An 8,526-nucleotide genomic window follows, 5' to 3' on the forward strand; every position below is an offset into this window, starting at 1 on the left:
AATACATAAAAATAAAGTCCTTTGTCATTCCCTCTGTTATGAATGGTTGTTGATCCACCAGGCAAAAGTAACAATATTCCTTGGCTTGGGAGTGAGGGGGTAGTGGGTGGGGGGTTGCCCAGGCCCAGCAGACCACTGGGGAAGCATGCAGATCCCCCCTGCTGGGAGAAGATGCTATTTCAGAAGAGATTTGCAAAGGTTTATCAAGGACTATTGAAATATTTACAAAGCAATCTCAAAAGCCCTTAAGGCTTCCCCAAATTCAATGTTTACATGTGGGTTGCCTACCACATTAGGTCCAAACTCTGTATTTTTTTATTTAAAATATTTATTAATTCATTTTCATTTACCTTTTGTCCCCATCTGATCACAGAAATAGCACATGCTTAGCTGGGGACAATTTTTTAAATTATGGAAATTCATAATGATTACTCCTTACATATTAGCTTCCAGCGACTGCTCCTAGTTTCATGTATATTTCTTCTTTTTTTTAGTCATATACACTAACATATGTTTGCAAAAAATGAAATTTGGTTAAGAATACTTCACTATAACTTGCTATTTTCCACTTAGCATATCTAGAACATCTTTTCCTGACAGTATATGCAGATCTTTTTTGATGTCACACAGATCCTCTCCATAAAGCCAAGCTGGTCTATTTTCACACTTCATACTTTTCCAATCTTGTATTTCTGCACATTCTTTTTGCTCAGGACAGGATTCCTACTTTTTTCTAGCTACATATATCCTACCCACTCTTGAAAGCCTGTTCAGGGCAGCCCGGTGGCTCAGTGGTTTGGCGCTGCCTTCAGCCCAGGGCGTGATCCTGGAGACCTGAGATCGGGTCCCACGTCGGGCTCCCTGCATGGAGCCTGCTTCTCCCTCTCCCTCTGCCTGTGTCTCTGCCTCTCTCTCTCTCTCTCTCTCTCTCTCTGTCTTTCATGAATAAATAAATAAAATCTTTAAAAAAAAAAAAAAGAAAGAAAGCCTCTTCAGATATCAACCTATTCAGATATCAAAAGTCATCTTCCATGACTCAACACAGTGCCTGGCACATAGTAAGTGAATGAATTGATTAAATGAATGACTTCCCTGGCTAAAGTCCCCCATAGCCTCTGGGCTACTAAAGCATTTATTCGCACTGACATTTCACTATTAATGTATATATGTTTTGTTTCCTCAACTAATTTTAGAAGCTTCTTAAGCACAGAAATCATGTTATTAATGTCTCATTTTGCTATGTGCAGGGATTCTCAGGTTCTTGGAAGATCTACAAAAACTAGGATGGATGGTTTCACCTGTATTAGCCAAAATGACAACAGTAAAGAAAATGTGGAAACAATTCATGAAAAAGGCTGCATGGAGTCAAGAGCTTAACAGTTACTTTAAGAAACTAGGAAAAGCAGAGGCATCTGGGTGGCTTGGTCAGTTAAGCGACTGACTCTAGGTTTTGAATCAGGTCCTGATCTCCTGGGTCTCTTGAGCTCCAGTTGCCCCGAAACAGTGGGGAGTGGGGGTCTGCTTGAGATTCCCTCTCCCTTTCCCTCCATTCCTGCATGTGCCTACATGCACTATTTTTCTCAAATAAATAAATCCTTAAGAAAAGAAGGAAAGGAGGGAGGATGGAAGGAAGGAAAGGAAAAAGCAGAGATCACTGGTGCTTGGAATAATCAGAAAGAAAAAAAAAAAAAAGGAATAATCAGAAAGACTTCCTGGAGGCTTATGCTTGATCTGAAAGGAGTTCAATCTTAAAGGGGCAGAGAAGGAGACTTTGAGGGGTGGAGGTAAAGGGAAGTGAGTGAGTGGAGGGGGGGTGGCTGGGAGGAGGAATGTCCTGGTAGCAGACAGCCCAAGACAGCCTTGGTCCTCAGAGCCGCACCACCTGATGAGACAGGAGCACCAAGTACCCAGGAACTTAACGCTGTGTGTGTTAAAACTCACGTAAGATAAAATTTACCATTCTAAACACTTCAAAAGTATACAATTTGGTGCCACATAGCATAGCCACAATGTTAAGCAACTATCAACACTATCAAATTCCAGGAGATTTCTCGTACTCCAAAAGGAAACTCAATACCCATTAAGCAATCACACCACACACACCCCATGCCCCCACCTTGGCAATCACTAGTCTATTTTATGCCTCTATGGGTTTGTCTCTTCTGGACATTTCAGATAAACGGAGTCAGACAGTATCTGGCCTTTTATTTTTTTATTTTATTAAGATTTTATTTATTCATGAGAGCCAGAGAAAGAGAGAGAGAGAGAGAGAGGCACAGAGACACAGGCAGAGGGAGAAGCAGGCTCCATGCAGGGAGCCCGATGTGGGACTCAATCCCGGGACTCCAGGATCACGCCCTGGGCTGAAGGCAGATGCTAAACCACTGAGCCACCCAGGGATCCCAGTATGTGGCCTTCTTTTACCTGGCTTCTACACTTAGCATAATGTTTTCTTCTTTTTTAAGATTTTATTTATTTATTTGAGAGAGAGAAAGAGTGCATGAGCAGGAGGAGGGGCAGTAGGAGAAGCAGGCTCCCCACTGAGCAGGGAACTTAACATGGGGCTCCAACCCAGAACCCTGAGATAAGACCCAAGCTGAAGGCAGATGGTCAACCACTGAGCCACCTAGGTGCCCCAGCATAATGTTTTCAAGGTTCATCCATGTTGTAGCAGATAAAACTTCATTCCTCGTTGTGACTGAGTACTACTTTATTGTATGATATACTGCATTTTGTTTATTCAGTTATTAGTTGATGGATAATGGAGTTGTTTCTACTTTTGGCTATTGTGAATAGTATTGCTATGAGCATTCATGTACAAATTTCTGCTTGCACATTTTTTTTTTTTTGGTCTTTTAGAGAGAGAGAGAGAGAGAGAGAGAGCGAGAGCTAGTGCATGCGAGTTAGGGGGTAGAGAAGAGCAGAGGGAGAGGGAGAGAGAATCCAAGCAGGTTGTAGTGCAGAGCTCAGCGCACAGTTCAATCTCATGACCCTGAGATAGTGACCTGAGCTGAAATCAAGTCAGACACTTAATAGACTGAGCCACCCAGGTGACCCTGAACACTTGCTTTTAATTCCTTTGTGTATATAACCAGGAGTGGAAGGTGTCATATGGAAGGAACGTAGAGTTGAACTCTACGTACAACTTGTTGAGAAACTGCAACACTGCTTTCCACAGCAGCTGTGCCATTTTTCATTCTCACCAGCAATGATATATGAGAGTGCCAATTTCTCCATATCCTTGCCAGCATTAGTATTTTAAAATTTTTTGATTATAGACATCCCAGCGGGTGCCAAGTGGTGTCTCATTATAGTGCCTAATTATTTTTATACATATATTTGTGGCTTGCTTTTTCCAGGAAAGATTGGAAGAAGCTGACAAAAATACAAATGAGACAGAAAGGGTCAAATAACCACTTAGGGAGTTTGAAAGGAAGGAAAATAAGGCCAAGAGAATAACACTGGGAACAGAGTGCCACAAAAATGACTCGCTGAGATGAATATAATAGATTGATTCTAAGCATTCTCACAGCAAGTGCAAAGAAAGAAAACACAGCCTATCACAACATCCACAGTATTTGTAGGATAAAAATGAACTAGGACCACTGCCTTTCCTAATATTCATGCTTCAGATAAATTTCTCCCACAGGTTCCCATGAAAAACCGTTGAAATGATCCAACAGAAACATATATTGGATGGGGCGACTGGGTGGCTCAGTCAGTCAAACATCTGCCTTCGGCTCAGGTCATGATCTCAAGTTCTGGGATGGAACCTCCTGTGAGGACCCCTGCTCACCGGGGAGTCTGCTTGTCCCTCTCGCTCTGTTCCTCCCCCTGCTTATGCTCTTCCTCTCTCTGTCTCTCTCAGATAAATAAATAAGAAAAAATAAAAATAAATATATATTGGACAAATAAGTTTGAGGATCTGTTGTGTGCCAAGCACTGGGGTAGGCATTGGCTATTGCTAGAGACATGATTCTAGATAAGTAGTCTAACGTCTCTCTATGCTTCACTGTCCTCCTCTGTAAGATGGAGATAAGAACAGTACGTAAGTGATGTGATTGTTCTGAGGATGAAACAAAATAATATCAAGAGCCTAGGACAATGGAGGCTTCAAGAAATGTCGGTCATCGTGATGGTGATGTTGATGATCATGACTATGAACTTTGAGGCTTACAGTTTAGTGTATGTGTTGGGGGAGGAAGGAGACAGACAACCAATAAATAGACGGCTAAATCCATAATTCAAAATATGATAAGCTCTCTGAAGGAAATTAAAAGCATGTGGGAGAGAGAATAGCAGGGAGAGCCCCTCAGTTCGAGGAGTAGGGAGGGTTTCTCTATGGAGAGCTGTTTAAGCCAGAATCAACCATTTGCAGCATAAGGGGAAGAGTTCCAGACAGAGAGAATAGCATGTGTTGAGTCTCTAAGATGAGAAAGAGGAAATATGGTTAAAAAGTCATGCAGGAGAGGCCAGATCAAGCAGGCTTTGCAAGCCCTGGCAAGGATTCTAAGTGCAGCAGAAAACTATTGAAGGTTTTAAAGCAGAGTGGTGTGTGTAGATTGATGGGAACTAGGTTTGAAGTGGGTGAGGATGGAGCAGGGAAACCACTCAGGCTGGTTGAGATGAGGCTGGTTTGGACTGAGCAGTGGCATTGGAGACATCCGGTTGGGTATAAGGTATGTTTTGGAGCAGAAATAACATGCCTTGATGACAAATTGGAACCAGGAGAAGGTGAGGGAGAGAGAGAGAGAGAGAGAGAGAGAGAGAGAGAGAGAGAGAAGGTTGGAGGATGACTCCCAGGTTTCTGGCTCTAACTGTGGGTGGTGCCATTTGGCGAATTGGGGAAAAAGAGAAGAGCAAGTTTGGGAGAGGAAATCAAGAGTTTGGTTCATGGCAAGTTTAAGATGTCTATTAAGGATTCTTCTTAGAGTCTGGCAGACTCTACCTTGGTTCTATGCCTAAAATATGAAGGCATTCCTAACTAGAGGAGGTCTAGTAGTGAGGCTTCTCCAGAGAAACAGAACCAGTAGGAGATACTGAGGTATACAGTTGACCCTTGAACAACATGGGGGTTAGAGGTGCTGACCCCAGCACTCCCTAAAAACTTAATTCCTAGTAGGCTACAGTTGACTGCAAGCCTTACCCATGACACAGTCAATTAATGCATATTTTGTATGCTGTATGTATTATCTACTGTACTCTTACTATAAAGTCAGCTGGAGAAAAGAAGAATTATTAAGAAAACCATAAGGAAGAGAAAATATATTTCCAGAATTGAAAAACCTCGTTCTGTAAGTGGGCCCACACAATTCAAACCTGTATTGTTCAGGGGTCAATAAGAAAAGAACTTGTGGCAGGAACTGGCTCAAACGGTCAAGGACACTTGAAGTTCCATGATCTGCTGTCTGCAGGCTGGAGAGCCAGGAAAGCCCGTGAAGTAATTCAGTTCAGGTCTGAAGACCTGAGAACCGGGGAGAGGAGGTGGCTGCTGGTTGAAGTCCCTGGCTCTGAAGGTCAGAAGAGCAGTAGCTCTGATGTCCAAGGCAGACACAGATAGAATTCTCAGCTCAAGAAGAGAGAAGGTTTGCACTTCCTTTACCTTTTTGTTCTCCTTGGGCCCCCAGAGGACCGGTTGAGCCTGCCCACATTGGAGAGCCAGTCTACTCAATGAACTCAATGAATTGTTTAATCTTAGCCAGAAATACCCTCTCAGACACACCCAGAAATGATATTTTACCAGCTGTCTGAGCGTTCCTTAATCCAATCAAGTTGACACATACCATCAACCATCACAGGGGTATAGCCTTTCTATGAGGGGCCAAAATAATGTGACTCAGATGATCCAGTTCTCTATACTTGAGTTCTCTACTTTTATTTTTTTGACAGAAGTAAAAATATTTATTTTATCATCTTCGGAATCTGGTCCCACAAAAAAGGCCAACACTTTTTTCAGTTCATTGTCTTGACCCTTCGAAAAATAGATCTTTCAATTCAGAGGTAAGGTATGTTGATAAAAGCAAATTTAGAGGTGTGCTCAGAAAAAATTATTTCTCATAAACCAGTAATACAGGCAACCCTAGGCTTCCAGTTCACTCAGAACTCCTTCCGTCATGTACAGTCTCTGAAGGAGAAAAGAAAGTAAGAGGTTGTCTGCAGACAAGGCACTTCAGAAACCACCATGGAGAAAACCCGAGTCCCCTGGGAACTGTGCTGACAGCCCCTGAGCCCAGACAGCCGTCAAGAGACAGAAAAGCCGAACCCCCCACCTCCATGAGGACAGTTCCTCCGACTTTCCTGCTCACTCTTCCACCTGGCTCCCAGAGCCTGCCTCAGCCCTGCATTGCCCACCTGGCCCGCAAGACCCGGCAAGCAGGCCACTTGGACGCTGCTTTCCGAAGCTCAGAGCAGTTCCTGCTGCAGACGGTGCGGAATGCTTTCAGAGGCCCCTGCTGGGCATCTTGCAGGAGCAGGCCCTTTTGCAAAGGCGAGTTAGTGCAGATCAGCACGTTAGCAAAGCAAATATTAAAATTTTTTTAAAAGCTAGTTAATACTCTTGATTTCCCTCCTGATTATCTGTTCGAGCTGCAGCCTATAAACCTGCCAGAAATTAGGAAGGAATCCCCCCCCACCCCCAGGCACCTTGAAGGAAGCGGCTACAGCCAGTGAGAGTGCAGAAAGCCTTCCTTCTGGACAGTGATCATGGGACACCTGTAACCACTGAGAAGGGCCCAGCTGAGGCCAGGCAGCACACTCAACCCCTTCTTTGGCTTTGGGGGCTTCTGTTTAATATGGATCGCAGTGATGGAAGCAGCAGTCTCAGAGTCTCTCATGTCAAGAGAGATAGGGACAGGGATACTGGAGCTTTTCTCCTCCTGTGTTCTGGCTGCACAGAATCCCAAGTGTTTCTTGAATCCCAAGAAACACTGACATGGTGCCAATTTACTGCCTAACATGTCAATCTTTCAAGAAAGTCAGGTGAGGAGAGACAGTCACGCTCCAAACAGAGGCTGGCCAGGGAGTGCTTCGTCCTCCTTCCTTTGGCCCAGGTGAGGCGGCTCCTTTGCAGAAATTGTTATGAGGAAAAAGAAGTGTACGCTCAGATCAGACCTGGACCCAGCCTGTGCCTGGTTGAGTCTGACTGGAAGTGGACCTGAACTGGGAGCAACTGCTGTCTGGACGAAGGGGGCGCCCCCAGACAACTGCTCCCCAGGGGGAGGGATCAGGGTGGAGGTTTTCCTCCCTGGGGGCGGGGGAAGCAGGCTCAGTCCTCCTGCGCTTGCAGGGCTTGCAGGCCGTGCTCCTCCCAGCTGCTCCTTCCTTCTTCTTCATGGTCGCGATGTTGGGCTTGATAGTCTGGCCCTCTTTGAAGCCTAGGTCCAACTTGGGGCCCTGGTCTGGGTTCTGGGCTTGCTTTGCAAATTCACACTGCTGTTTCACCCACTTGAAATGGTCCTGCAACGCAACATTGAAGTCAAAGGCATCGCCCCGGTCCCCAGAGCCAGTTCCAGTAAATGCCCCGCGTCCATTTCCATCTTCGATGCGGATAACAAAGTATCTGCTGGAATCGGTCACGCTCTCCACGGCTGTGCGGGGAAACTGGTCCACCGGGGCCTGAGCAAAGAGCTCCCCTGAGGTCCCGTCCTCCAGCTTGATGTAGGCCACCTGCCCTTTTGCAGCGACCCGCAGCCGGCCACTCCCTGATGGCTGGTCCAGCTGCCACTCCGCGGCCCTGTGGCCACGGTGGGTGGCCCGCAGCGGGATGCGGTAGACGTGCCCCTCCGGCCTGACGCAGAGCACCGACTCGGACTCGCCCTCCTCCATCTCGACCGAGTTCTCTACTTTCTAAAGATCAGTTCCCTAGATCATTACAGACTGATTATTTTTTTTTAAAGCCCAGGGAAAACATTGAAAAAGACACTGGAATGAACATAAGCTAGAGACAAGACTATGGAGACAGCTGCTCCTAGTATCTTCATTTGCCCTGTCGTGAGCATCACGGATGCAGCCGTAATCACCCGTGTGTGAATCAGGGCTCTGGGCATCAGCAGTTATGGCTGACACTTGCTTGGGAACCACACACTTGGAATTATGCTCTTGATGTCAACAGCATGATAGTGAATATGTTATCATCAGGAAAAGTAGGCGTAATGGTTTGCCTCCAGTGGAAATGCTAGCACGCACCTCCTAATGATGGCTCCAACCACAATGGATTGGGATGAAAAGGAGAGGCTTTGAAGCTGTTCCAGTGAAAGTACAAACACCAGCACTGCCTGAAGAGTGGGTGAGGCAGGTGAGGAGGAGTGCATAGGTGTGTGAAGAGCATGGCAGGTACTCACACATTAATCCAAACGGTAGTGGGATTATTTCATGGAGAGCTTCCAATGTATGAGGATTGGGAGGGCCCTCAGAGACCATTCGGCCCAAAGCCTTCATTACACAACAGAGGAAGTGAATGTTCAAGATGCTAGGGAACGTTGTGGCAAACACAGGGGTGGGAGTCAGGCCTCCCAACATTGGTCCATT

General features: G+C 45.6%; 1 pseudogene; it reads right to left on the bottom strand.

Moving 5' to 3' along the window:
- Positions 1-6,915: 6,915 nt before the first annotated feature.
- On the bottom strand, positions 6,916-7,824 carry LOC112925228 (adaptin ear-binding coat-associated protein 2 pseudogene; annotated as a pseudogene).
- Between the last annotated feature and the right edge of the window lie 702 nt (positions 7,825-8,526).

The sequence above is a fragment of the Vulpes vulpes genome, chromosome 13 (assembly GCF_048418805.1).
Source record: "Vulpes vulpes isolate BD-2025 chromosome 13, VulVul3, whole genome shotgun sequence".
Lineage (NCBI taxonomy): Eukaryota > Metazoa > Chordata > Mammalia > Carnivora > Canidae > Vulpes > Vulpes vulpes.